The following is a 14,216-nucleotide window of genomic DNA, read 5'->3' as shown; positions in this document are numbered from 1 at the left end:
CCCGCAGGGGCCGGGGCCGCCGCGTCTCCCCCTCGGTCGCGGCGCACGCCGCCCTCCCGCCGCCGCCCTCTCCCGCGGGCCGCGCCGCGCAGTTCCTGGTTCCCGCGAAGGGTTACGTGGCAGCCGGCAAGGGGCCGGCGGTCGGCTGGGGCGGCCCCTGCACGCTAAGCTGGCTGCGGGCGGTGGGCGGGCTGGTTAATGGCCGGCGCGCCTGGCTGGCCAGGCCGTGGAGACCGGAGAGCGCCCGGGGGCGGGCGCCGCGGCGGCACCGAGTGTGGCGTGAAACCGACGGAACCTGGCGTCCGCTGCCCACTGGAAGGGCGGTGGCCGCGGGGCAGCGAGTGATCTCCGCGAGATCGGGGCTCCGAGTCGCACCCACCCGATTGTTTTAACTCCTCTCTCCCAAGCTGGTATTGTTACCAGTGATCGAACTTTTTGCCCCAGCGCTTGCTCTTTCCTTCAGGAAACAAGGTCTGATACAGAAATTGGGGTTCTGAACAGCAGTGCCGAGGCGTCGGATAATTTTCTTTTTGTTTCTTGAAATAGGAGAGGATGGAAATGTCAGGAGTGTGTAAATTCTCATCCCACGTAGCGAGTATTGTGATGACTTAGTAACAGCTGTTGAATGTGGGTAATAAACTTTGCAAGGTGAACGTGTAACATCCTACGGCTTCCTTTCCCTCGCTCCCCAGTACACACGCCCATTCCTTATCTTCTTTCCCTTTTAAATTTATCTCTGTAGCTCCTGTGCCCCACCAAATACACTAATTATTTTACTTATTTATTGTCTCCCCGCTCCTAGAATGTAACCTCAGTGAGGGCAGAAATTTTGGGTTTTTCCTAATCTATTTCCAAAGCCTAAATTTAGAAGGTGCTTACAAAATATTTGCTTAATGAGTGGCATTGAGAATTCTTGAGAAAAGCTGGTGTAATGAGACTGCTAGTGACTGGAAGTTGAATAAATAGTTTAAATGGAGCCCATGTGGGTTTTTAAAATGTTATGATTAGGTAACTTAATATTTTAATAATTTTTTGCTTCTTTTCAAATGGGCTTTTCTGGATCTAGATACAGATTTTTTTTATTCTTGATAGTGTCGTTTACGTCCACTTAGTCCACTGCTAAGGAGGTAGTAGGTATCCTGAAAGGGAGGGTAGAAGGGAACTAACATAGGTCACTTTGTTGGATTTAGGCTGGGCCAGGGCTACTTACCTACTGAATGACCCAAGGCTAAGCCTCAGTTTTTCTGCTCTGTATAAGGCAATAACATCACCTGTGCTGTTCTCACAGCCATTGTTTGAAGAGATCAGATGATATGGTGAGAAGGCATCTCACGGTTTATACAGAACTACATGAATGTATATGATATTAGCAATGCAATGCTAAACATTGGTACTCTCTTTCTGAATTTTATACTTGTATATACTTTCTGCTTTGGTGTTAGAAGTAATACTTTTGTGTGTACGGTATACTGACCAGTTCTGTAAAGCTTGCCATAACCCGTCTCCACGTGGTAAGAATCCCTGTCTTTAAAGATATAGTTTAGGAGTAATGTTACCTGCAAGGTGTATTTGCAGTGAGTTGAATGAAATGGAATATAAATCAGAAGTGCTGACACTTAGACATGTTATAACGTTGCTTTTATGTAAAATAGTTCATGTTCTCTTGCCACATTTCTAGAGAAGTTCACCACCTATACCTTGCCTCACATGTCAATGATTTTTTAAGAGTGAGTGGATTTTCACCTTTACATCTGTAAAGTTTATCAATTTAAATAGACACAACAAAGATCTAAGTAGAAGTTTTTAAAGTCGGTTCAAAAAAGAATGTTGAAGTAGTAGACAGAAGGAGGCTTGTGCAGGTTGTACTACATTTTTCTTACCATATGTTAAAGTTTTAGGAGTTGAAAGCCTGTTATCTACCTCTGGGAAAAAATTCACTGGATTAGTTTTGCTACTTGACTTTTAAAGTAATTGCTGTGGGACTTGCCTGGTGGCGCAGCGGTTAAGAATCCACCTGCCAATTCAGGGGACACAGGTTCAAGCCCTGGTCCAGGAAGATCCCCCAGGTCTCAGAGCAGCTGAGCCCACGTGCCACAAGTGCTGAAGCCAGCGCACCTAGAGCCTGTGCTCTCTGCAACAAGAGAAGCCACTGCAATGAGAAGCCTGCGTGCAGCAACGAAGACCCAATACAGCCAATAATTTTAAATAATTAATTAAATAAATAATAATAAAGTAATTGCTGAATGTCAACGTTAACGTATAGAATAACAGTATTTGTGCTAGAATAATAGAGAAGTTAATGTTTTTGCAGCAGAACTGTTCAGTCTTTTGTGTAAATATATTGAGGAAATGTCGGAGGATTTATGGTGAAATTGACAAAGCAATAACGGATACTGTATTACTAGCCAAAATGGAGAATCAATAGAGACGCTGAAGCTAAAGGGAGTTAGGGCTGTACTGCTTGCTAACTAGGTGGCCTAGGGCATGTCATATACCTTCTTATTCTTTTTTTTTTTTTTTTTTTTTTTGCGGTACGTGGGGCTCTCACTGTTGGGGCCCCTCCCGTTGGCGGAGCACAGGCTCTGGACGCGCAGGCCCAGCAGCCATGGCTCATGGGCCCAGCCGCTCTGCGGCATGTGGAATCTTCCCGGACCGGGGCACAAACCCGTGTCCCCTGCATCGGCAGGCGGACTCTCAACCACTGCGCCACCAGGGAAGCCCTATACCTTCTTAGAACTTGTTTCTGTTTCTGTAAAATAGGGCTCATCAGATTACTCTGAGAATTCAACTAAGTTTTATAATGGCTAGTTCAAAGTGTGGCTTACAGGAGGCATACCATAAATGGTAGCTCATTATTCCTTAGGTATTTATCAAAGTCGAAAAACAGAAGACAGCATTTTAAAATTATTTATTTAATTAATTATTTATTTTTGGCCGCGTTGGGTCTTCGTTTCTGTGCGAGGGCTTTCTCCAGTTGCGGCGAGCGGGGGCCACTCTTCATCGCGGTGCGCGGGCCTCTCACTGTCGCGGCCTCTTGTTGCGGAGCACAGGCTCCAGACACGCAGGCTCAGTAATTGTGGGTCACGGGCCCAGTTGCTCCGCGGCCTGTGGGGTCTTCCCAGACCAGGGCTCGAACCCGTGTCCCCTGCACTGGCAGAGAGATTCTCAACCACTGCGCCACCAAGGAAGCCCGAAGACAGCATTTTTAAAATTTTTTTAAAATTTATTTATTTATTTATTTATTTTACGGTAGGCGGGCCTCTCAGTGTTGTGGCCTCTCCCGTTGCGGAGCCCAGGCTCCCGACGCGCAGGCTCAGTAGTTGTGGCGCACGGGCCCAGCCGCTCTGCGGCACGTGGGATCTTCCCAGACCGGGGCACGAACCCGTGGCCCCTGCATCGGCAGGCGGACTCTCCACCACTGCGCCACCAAGGAAGCCCCCGAAGACAGCATTTTTATGTGAGAAAATGTTCTAACAGTTAGCATCTAAAGAGATTACATATACTGATAAGGTTGATAAAGCAATAGTTTGTTTGGGAGATATGGAAGAGTTTAATTTCCAGGGAAATTTGTGTTATCAACAATTGCTGTAAAGTTTGAAATCATGTTTTTAGTACAGTCAGTTTCTGTCCACATACATGGACTGTATTACAGACCATCATGGTCTGTAATGAATGACTTCATATTGGAGTTAGGAAAATTTAACAGTTGAAAGATGTAAAGATACTTGGGAAGCTTTCTGAAAGTGAGACTATAGAAGAGGAGTTAGGGGTTTCCACGAGGAATATTTCCTTCTGGGAGGGATTTACTTTTCAGAGACTCAGGAGTCCAGGTTGTTTGTGCCATGCCAGGTTTGGGGGACCGTTACAATTACAACAGTCCTGGGGGTTGGTTTTATTTTTTAGCATGGCTTATCTTCATGCCAACATTTTCTTTCCTCCTTTTTTTTTAAAAAAAAACTTAATTTTCTATAAGCTGGTGAGAAAGTGGGATTTGATATTCAGAAATTGCCTTTATCTTTGAGACACCCGGTCAATGTAGTAGTCACACTTCCCTCTGGCAAGTACAAAATAGTTGACATCTCTGTATGACAAGAAAAGATACCAAGCCCCAGCTGGTGACCACTAAAGAAATATTATGATATTCATGATACTCCATACAATGCAGGATTAAATAATTCATTAGAGTCGTGGTAACCTGTTTAAGATGTATCTGAATAAGTCTCATATTTTTCTTATAAATGGAGAGCAGTGCTTCAAATGTCCCAAATTGTCATAAACTCATTTTTACTTTGGAGTGCATTGTATATTTCTGTAGCATATTTTATTCCAAACTAATTTGTCTTACTATTGATTAACTGTAATATTTGTTTAACTAAAGCTGTGCTGGCTGTGGTATGAGGCTTAGGACCCCTAGAAATGGCTAAGAGCATGATTACTGGTGTGATTTTCCTTCTTTTTAAAAAATTTTTCTATAAACATTTTTAGGGTGTGTAGTTTGTATTTTTCCTCTTCTTCTTCTGCTTAGCTAGCTGGAAGCCAGATTTTAATTTTCTTTGGAAGCCTAGCATTAAAGGATAATCTAATTTTTGTTGCTTTGGGAATTTGATATTAAATTTATCTTTGAAGAATTTGACTTGCCATTTGTAAAAAAAACTTTAAAAGTTTTTTTAGCTATGGTAGTGGTGACCTCGTATTCTAAATTAGAAACAGGGATGTGGAGTGTGTGTGTGCGTTTATATATGAAATCTAAACAAAGATATTAAAACATAAAATTTAGTAATCAGTCAACTTTATTAAAAAGAATCACATGAAAGCAGTGTTACCCTGGAAACTCATGTCATTGTTCTGCTGTCGCGTATCTGTGTGAATGACCCAAAATGTGATACAGAGAAGCCTTACTTGCCTCTTCTAGGGAAGTGATCTTTATGTACCTACCCAGTGAAAGAACTCACTGTGGTGGCCATACCCTGACTTTATCTCACAAGCCTGCCGTATTTCCAGATCCTGAATTCCAGAATAGCAGAACTCGGCTGCAACCTGCATGTTGTTCATCTCCCCACGTGTACTGCTCGTATGCCAGCTCTCCACCTAGTCCAGGCTTTTGTGGGGCCTGGTCCCCTTTCCTTTTCTCCAGTGTATTAGCCCCTTGTTGCTTTGCTTTTCTTCCTGTAGACTTTAACTACTGTCCACACTCTCCCCAGGCCCTCAGCTCCCTTTCCGTCTTGGTCTTTCTCCCTACTTGGCCTGCACATATCCGACCGTGGATCCAGCCTGCCATCTGCCTTTTCCATGCCTCCCCGCTTGTGGATTGCTCAGTGTTGTCAGAGGAAGTCGTGCACTCTTGCTGATGGATGATATTGCAAGTCCAAGGTTTCTGACCTCAGACAAAAGTAATACCCGGGGATCTTTTTACTTTTCCCTGGCCAGCTCCTTTCCCTAAAGGAACTATAAAAATACTCATCGTTTGAATCCCCAACTATGCTTAACAGATGACATTGCTTTTCCCCCCGCACAGGGATTTTCTTCAGTTTCTTGCCTTTTTTTGAACTTATCTATCTCATCATTTTTACCTTCTGCCTGCCTGATCTAAGAGGAAAACTGCTCAAGATCAACCTTTATTTAGCTCTGTCCTTATATTTCGTCCCTCCGGGATCTTTCCACCCATTATGCCCTGACGTGTTAAATTCTCCCTGTTCCCTGGTGCCTTTGCTGACTGCCCCCGCACCAGCTCAGTGCCTCCCGTCACGAAACGACATAAATCTTGACCTGGCATCTGTCGCTGGGGACCCCTTTGTTCCCCTTGTTCTCTGTACTCCACTGTGAGGTGGCTTTTGCTTTCACTTCTTCATTGGAATCACTCAAGCTGCGACCACTGATGACTTCTTACATCGTCTGGTCCGTTGCGCTCTTTTCCTGACACACCTCTATTGAAACTTTGACTTTATTAACCACACCTTTTTGAAATGTTTCCCCCTTTGGCTTCTGGGCATCTAGCTCTCTTCCTTCTCTCTCTGCCTCTCCTCTCTGATCATTTCTTCTTATTTTGCCACCAGCCTTTTTCTCTGCCCTCTCCGTGGTTCCGATGTCCTGCTAGTAATGTTGAGCACCTTTTCATGTCCCTGTTGGTCTTTCATGTATCTTCGTTGGAAAAATGTCTGTTCAGGTCTTTGTTCAGTTTTTAAATTGGGTTTTTTTTTTTGGTATTGAGTTGTATGAGTTCTTTATATATTTTGGATCTTAACTCCTTATGAGAGACATGGTTTGCAAAATTTTTTCCCATTCTGTAGATTGTCTCCACATATTTTTATAATTGCTGGAAATATACTTCCTGGAATCATTTTCATATAACATCAAATACTTTCATTAACAGGTTGCAGCAGGTTAAATCAGACAAGAGATGATTTCTAACATCTCTTTAATATTTGCCCTTGGAGCAGCTGTAAAATCGTAATTGTTTGCAATATACAAAGCATACAGTTAGAAACCACAAAAGCCGAATAGTTCTTAATGTCACTTCTTAATCCCTCTCAAAAATAATTGCTCCCATTACACTAGTGTCTCATGTTTTGGTACCTTATATCTGTTACATTTTTAGCAGATTGTTTAAAGCCTTTACATGTCAATATTTAATATTAAAGGATTTGATTTTTTTTTTTTGGCAAAGGAGAAACTCTTCTGAGTTATAGTCATTTCAATTTTTTTTAATGGATATTTTAATTTTATTTTTGGCTGCGTTGGGTCTTCGTTGCTGCGCATGGGCTTTCTGTAGTTGTGGTGAGTGGGGGCTACTCTTCGTTGTGGTGTGTGGGCTCCTCATCGCGGTGGCTTCTCTTGCTGTGGAGCACAGGCTCTAGGCGCGCAGGCTTCAGTAGTTGTGGCACGTGGGCTCAGTAGTTGTGGCACAAGGGCTTAGTTGCTCCGCAGCATGTGGGATCTTCCCGGACCAGGGCTCAAACCCATGTCCCCTGCATTGGCAGGCAGATTCTTCACCAGTGTGCCCCCAGGGAAGCCCCTGCTTTGTTCTTAAAATTTTTAACAAGAAAGAAAAAACAATGTTTCTTTTAAACTTTTAGATAACCACTACTAAAATAAAATATTTACCATTTACTAAGCAGGTAACTTTGTGCCACATACTATGCTCAGCACTCAAATGCTTGTCTTGAATCTCCCAGCAGTCCTTTCAGACACCTGCTATTCACATTTCAGTGAAAAACTGACATTAAGAGAAGTTCATTTGCCCAGTCTTCTTACATCTACTTAAGTGTATGTAGCTTACAAATCACTAGGGAAAAAGAAGACGAAAGAAAATGCAGTCCATAGAACCTAAAGTGACAGCAAGGAAGTCGAAAAACCAGAAATCTTGCATGTTAATGACCGAAGTGAGTAAGACATATGCATTATGGAGGAAGGAGGAGAGAAGGGCAATGTAAACAGGAAGACTACTCTGTTTAAAAAAAAAACTCTGAGACCAAATCAAAAAATAACAAAAGCACCATTTTTAAGGATGCTCGTTCAGTGTTACTGGTGGAGGAAAACTGCCCACAATAGGAAACTAAATGAATTGTGATTCACGCATATAGTGAAATACTCTGCAAGCATTAAAAATCATGTTTTAGAAAAATATTTAATGATGTAGGAAAATACAATATAGTGAGCAAAAAATTCAAAAATCGGGTATTAAAGCAACATGACAGTTTTAAGATATAAATATGCAAAGAATCCAAAAATATATATCCTTAAAAGCATATGATCCAGCAACTCCACTTCTGGGTACATATCCAAAGGAAACGAAATCATTCTGTTGAGGGGATATCTGTACCCCGTGTTCATCACAGTACTATTCATAACAGCCAAGACATGGAAACAACCTCAGTGTCTATTGACAGATGAATGGTGGTCCAGTGGGTAAGACTCTGTGCTCCCAGTGTAGGGGGCCCAGGTTTGATCCCTCGTCAGGGAACGAGATCCCGCATGCATGCCGCAACTAAGGAGTCCGCATGCACAACGAAGATTCCGTGTGCTGCAACTAAGACCCCGCACAGCCTAAATAAATATTTTTTTTAAAAAGTTGTGCTGTGTGTGTGTGTGTATATATATATATATGTGTGTGTGTGTGTGTGTGTGTGTAATATATATGAATATTATTGAGCCATAAAAAAGAAGGAAATCCTGCCATTTGCAACAACATGGGCAGATCTTGACAAGGGCCTTACGCTAAGTGAAATACGTCAGACCGAGAAAGACAAATACTGTATGATCTCATACGTGGAATGTGTAAAAACCAAACGCAGAGAGACAGAAGGGTGGTTGCGGGCAGTGGGGATGGTATGAAGTTTGGTCGCTTGGTTGGCATGATGACCCCAGCTCTCTTCATGGTCAAGGTTACTTTCCCCTTAAAATTCATAATCTGATTATTTGAGATTTTGTGAATGTCCTGCTTCCCAACAATCTTTCATCCAGTGGTTTTAGCATCTATTGATGATACTTGCCTTAATCAGTTAATACACTGAAGGTGGCAAAACTGTGACTTTTATTCTATTATTTCTTCCACTTACTTTTTTTTTTCTTTATTTGCTGCCATTCCTCTTAAAGAAGAGATTCTCCCCTCCTTTCTTGAGTTATTACTCCGAACTTATACGTATTTTTTAAATTCAGTGCTGCTTTGTCCTTGAGATGTAGCTCCCTTAATCTTTGAGCACTTCCTTACTATCTGACACAGAGTGCCTCAATGTCACATTTTACTTTCCCTGCCTAAGACCTGGAGCCAGCTATGTCTGTAGGAAGCCCTGGTTTCTTAAGAGTGGGAAATGGTATTTAGAAACAAAGAACTGAGTGTGAGGTGTGCTCATTACTACTGGAGTATCATTGCTTCTGGGCCTCATTATAGACAGAGCTAGAAAAACAATGAAATGATGAAGTCATGATTCCTCAATGCCAATAAAAAGCAACCCAAGGGAGGGAGACGCAAGAGGGAAGAGATATGGGGACATATGTATATGTATAACTGATTCACGCTGTTATAAAGCAGAAACTGACACAACCATTGTAAATAAAGCAATTATACTCCAATAAAGATGTTAAAAAAAAAAAAACCCCAAACCTTAATGCCATCATTTCATATATACTTTTCCCTTATCCCGCGGTGAGAACCTGGGTTCTCCACATCAATTTATTTACTTGCCTGGACCTGTCATACAGTGAACAGTTTCATTTCAGAAACACAGTAATCAATGACACTGCCAACAATAAGCCTATTAAGTAAAGTTCAAGATACCTTTGCAGCTTTTTAAATCTTAAGATCTATTCTATTAGGGATGTCTTAGTGTTGTATTTATTTATTATTTTAGTGTTGGATTGGAAACTTATTTGAATTAATTACTGTGGCTATGTTATCTAGTATACAGTAAGATATACACTTGGTATTCAGTGTTAAGGTTTTATTTTTCTTTTTATTTAATTTCATGTTTAGCATATTAAAAATTTACATAGCTTAAAAGTTAAAACTTCTGGGGGCGGGTCAAAGGTCGTGCGTCCTCAGCCCCGCCCCCGGCGCGCGGGCGGGCGTATGGTGGACGCGGAGGTCTGGGCGCCTGCGACGCGCGTGGTGTGGCCGCACGCTGGGGTCCGAGCCGGGCTGGCTGGTCGGCAGCAGCCATGTGGAGAGGAATGGAAGACATTCACTGCACCTGCACGTGACCCCCAAATTTAGTCGGGAAGCTGGGTGTTTCACCTGCAGTGAAAGCAAGTGGGAGTGATAGGAGAGGCTTGGGAAAAGATCGAGCAGAAGAGAGAGATGTCGGCATCTTCTCTCCCTCCTGCATAAGACCCTTCCAGTATGTAATCACTGACCTGGAGAAATAATGCCCGAGTACAGAGGACGGGGCAGAGTTCCAGGTGTCACTGTGCACCCAGCCCCCGCGAGCTTTGTGATGCATCGCGAACGGCCGATCCGGAAGGATGAGTAAACTCCGCAAGTACCGCAGTGTCACCGGAAATAAGTGACCGTGGGGCTCAATGGTTTGGATAAGAGGATTCGACTCCGGAAAAACACGGCTAACGTCAGGAATATCTGTGTTTTGGCTCATGTTGACCATGGAAAAACCTCTCTGGCCGACTATCTTATATCTAGCAATGGCATCATCTGCAGTCGCCTGGCAGGCAAGTTAAGGTACATACATGGACAGCAGAGAGGATGAACAGGTCCGAGGGATCAGTATGAAATCCAGTGCCATTTCACTGCATTATGCAAAAGACACAGGCAGTTCTGCGACAAGCCTGGCTCGAAGACATTGGTCCAGTTTTAGTGATTAATACGATAGATCTCTTGAGAGTGGAACTGAAATTCACCCCACAGAGGCCTGTTCTCACCTCAAGAATGTTTTAGAACAGATTGATGCACTCACAGGAACTCTTTTTACTTCTCAAGTGCTAGAAGAAAGAGCAGAGAGAGAGACTGAATCCAAATTGTGAGCAAGGAGAGCAAGTGTCTGACTGGAGCACGGGCTTGGAGGACCCGGATGGTTCTCACCTTTACTTGTCTCCAGAGCAGGGAAGTGTGGTGTTTACAAGTGCCATAGACGGGTGAGGCTTTGGACATTCTGAGGACTTCAAGCTTGGGACATAGCATCGCAGATAATGCTGGGAAACTGTTCTGAAGTGGCAAGGAGCGGATTGGGGAGCCCCGAAATACAGGAGTTTCTGCGACAAAAGACCAGGTGGTTGACGGGCACATGGTCAGAGTGCTGTGTCCTGCAGTGAAGGATTCCACGGTCGGCAAGTGACCTGTAAGCGCACGAGAGCCAATGGGACTGTGCAGGTGATGCCTCCGAGAGCATGTGCCCCCAGAGAGAGGCCTCGGGGAAGAAGACCCTGCTCCAGTCACCCGTGTGTTCAAGGGCTTATTGAACCAGGGAACCAGCCCCAGTTCTGTGCAGGGACGATGCAAAGCAGAGTGTGAGACATCTTTGTGGAGCATCGAGTTTATTAACTGGAACTGGAAGAACCAAGGAGCTCTTGGAACAAGAACTATCCCCCTCCCCCACCAACACGGAAGACAGAAGAGTGGGGGAGGGGAGACGTGCCCCAGGAATGACAGTCCAGTCTCTGAAGTTTCACCCAGGTGGGGGTTGAGGGGCGGACCTGCAGCCACGGTGGCCTCTCTTTCAGTCACCCGGGCTGCTCCAGACCATCCTCTGAGCTGGCCAGAGTCTTGGATACGATGCTTTTGAAGGCCGTGCAGAGAACACACTCATCTTCCACTGGACTGGGTCCCAGGGAGCGCGACGGCCTGACCTTCCTGCCTCGGTCACTCGCGGGGTTCAGATGGGCTCACTTTATTGTGACGCCTCATCCTGGGCAGCTTGCAACAAAGATGTTGGAGTATAGAGTTCCAGATTCTCCTAGCCACCCCTTGCTTTTTGGGGCTGTGGCCAGAGCGAACGGATGAGGACGTACTCTCAGGCTGTGCAGCGTGGGAGGACCTTCCAGTGTTGGACACACCCAGGGGGCAGCTGGTTCCCTCTGGGGCTCCAGTCCTGCTGCTGGTGGAGGGGGACGCCCCAGGGCCACACCGGTGGGCTGGGCTGGGGGTGGCAGTCCTCGACTCCAGGCTGGGTGGGGGACAGGCAGCCTCACTGGTCTTCTGCCCTGCCTGCTGGTCTTCCTGAAGCTGCACATTTTCTCCCTGGTGGAGCCGCCCGGTTTCCAGGGTGGACAACTCAGGGCTTGGAAAAGGCTCAAGTTCATTGCCACTGAGGTCCCCGGAAGAGAAGCACCTTGCAGCTATGATGGAGGACCCCACCGTTGGTTTCTTGGGGCTCGCACTGCCTTCTCCCGGGTCCTGGATCTTGTCCCACGTCAAGTCCAGAGTCCTCATCCCTGTCACCTCCGGGTCCACTTTACGGGGTGGCTGGAGTGGCTTCTTCTGGCCCATATTCACCCACGGGTGCCTCATGAGGTCAGGCAAGGTGCCTCTGTCACTGGGCTTGAGGACGATCATTTTTTGTAAGAGACTCTGTATCTCTGAAGAGAGGTAGGTTGGGATGGAGTATCGCCCTTTCAAGATTCGCTCCCGCAGCTCCTGAAAGTCTTTTCCCACAAAGGGCCAGGACCCAGTTACCATGAAGTAGAGCACTACTCCCAGGCTCCACACGTCCACCGCAGGGCCTCTGTAGCTCTGCCCCTGCAAGACTTCCGGGGCAGCATACGGGAGTGTGCCGCAGGGCGTGTCCAGTTTCCCGCTGGCCTCACACTTGTTGCTGAAGCCAAAGTCTGTAAGCTTGATGTTCATGTTGGCATCAAAGAGGAGGTTCGGTGGCTTCAGGTCCCGGTGCACGATGCCCATCTGGTGGCAGTGTTGCAGAGCGGAGACCAGCTGCTGGAACGGGCCTCGGGCCTCTGCCTCTGTCATACGGCCATGTGTCTTTAAGTAGCTGTACATGTCTCCCCCACTGAGGTGTTCCATTATTAAAAACATCGTCTCCTCTGTGTCGGTCACCCCCAGCAGTTTTACGATATTTGGGTGATTCAGAGCCTTCATACTGTGTACTTCCCGCCAAAGTACCTCCTGGAAATTTGGGAAGCTCTGACGCCTTTTCTTAATGATCTTGACAGCCACCTGTGTCCCGGTCAGAATGTGCCGGGCCAGCTTCACTTTAGCGTAGGTGCCTTCGCCGATGGTGTGGAGGATCTCATAATCACCAATATGAGCCTCCTTGGCAGCACAGTTGGCTGTGAGGCCCTGCATCCTCCTGACCCAACCACCAAAGCTAACTCTCCTAACTAATGATGCTAACGGTACTAACAGTGCTAAGAGTAGAGAAAAGAGGGGGAAAAAAATCAACAAAATGGCAGGAACAAGGAAAACACAAGCTAACTGTGGGTCCACGGCCGTCAGGTCACCAAAAGCAGCTTCCTGGGCTCCAACTACCAAAAACCTTGGCCCGGCTGGGCTCTATTATAGGGCTTCTGTGAAGTTCATCACAGTGGTGCACTGTGAGGTCAGAGCTAGAAATGGACCCATCGCAGCTCTGGGTAAGCCACAGTGGTTTTCTCACTTTTTGAGTTCAAGGCCCCTTTACGCTTAGGAAAAAGGATCCCAAAGAAATTTTTCTTTACTTGTGTTATTCGCTATTGGTATTCACTTTGTTATAATTTAAAATCTGTAGGATACTTCAGTGGCCTTTTTATTTCTAGTTTGAAAATGTGTAATAATTTCAAAGACCTCATAATGTCTACACTTGAAATATTCAATTCCTTTTCCTTAAATTCTGGTCTCAAAATAATGTTTCAACTTAACTGACTTCACGATACCATACAAAATGTTCTGTTGCGTAAGACACGATAAGGTACGTTATGAAAGTCTATGAAGCTGAGAGAAGATTTGCCAGGAAGGTCGTGAGCAGATTTCTCATCAGGCGCCTCGGAGGCCAGATGGCATGGCTCAATGTACTTGAAGTGTTGAAGGAAAGAAACCGTCAACCAAGAATCCTATATCTAGCAAAACTTTCCTTTGAAAATGAGGGAGAAACCAAGACATTCTCAGTTAATCAAGAGTTGAGAGAGTTCTTAACCACCAGACCTGCCTGCCACAGGGAGTTCTTCAGGTTGGAGTCAAGGACCCTGGACAGTAACTCAAAGCCTTATGAAGAAATAAAGACCTCTGGTAAAATTAGATAGACGGGTGATGAGAAAAGCTAGTACTATCGTAACTTTGGTTTGTAGCTCCACTTTTTGTTTTCTATTTGATTTAAGAGACTAATATATAATAAAATACACACACATACAAATCAAAAAAAAAAAGTTAAAACTTTTTAAAAGTTCTAATCAGAGAAGTCTTGCTTGCATCTCTATTCCCGACACGCCACCTGCCTACCCCGCATAGGCAGCTATATTCATACGTTTTTATTTATCCTCCCTGACTCTTTTTCCAAATATAAGGAATTAATATACATACATGTTTTTATTCCCCCATCTTTCTGATACAAAAGAGCATACTACGAACACTCTTTTGTGTTTTGCTTTTTATCACTTGACAGTATATCCCGCAAATTACTTCATCTCAGTTCATAGAGATCTTTTCATTCTCTTTGATGGCTGCATAGTATTCCATTGTGTGGATGTACCATACTTTATCCATAGTGCCCTATGGGTGGACATCTGTGTTGTTCCTAATATTTTGTCATTACAAATAATGTAATGAATAAGTTGTATGTATT

At 44.8% G+C, this 14,216-nt stretch overlaps 1 protein-coding gene across 2 annotated transcripts in view; it reads left to right on the top strand.

Annotated features, from left to right (window-relative positions):
• The window catches only part of LOC131744263 (endoribonuclease LACTB2-like), a 38,748-nt gene that overhangs the window by 1,535 nt on the left and 22,997 nt on the right, over positions 1-14,216 (top strand). The window lies entirely within an intron of this gene.

This window comes from Kogia breviceps, chromosome 17, assembly GCF_026419965.1.
Source record: "Kogia breviceps isolate mKogBre1 chromosome 17, mKogBre1 haplotype 1, whole genome shotgun sequence".
NCBI classification, from domain to species: domain Eukaryota; kingdom Metazoa; phylum Chordata; class Mammalia; order Artiodactyla; family Physeteridae; genus Kogia; species Kogia breviceps.
The sequence above is the reverse complement of the archived record's forward strand: the minus strand, read 5'-3'. Positions and strand labels throughout refer to the sequence as shown.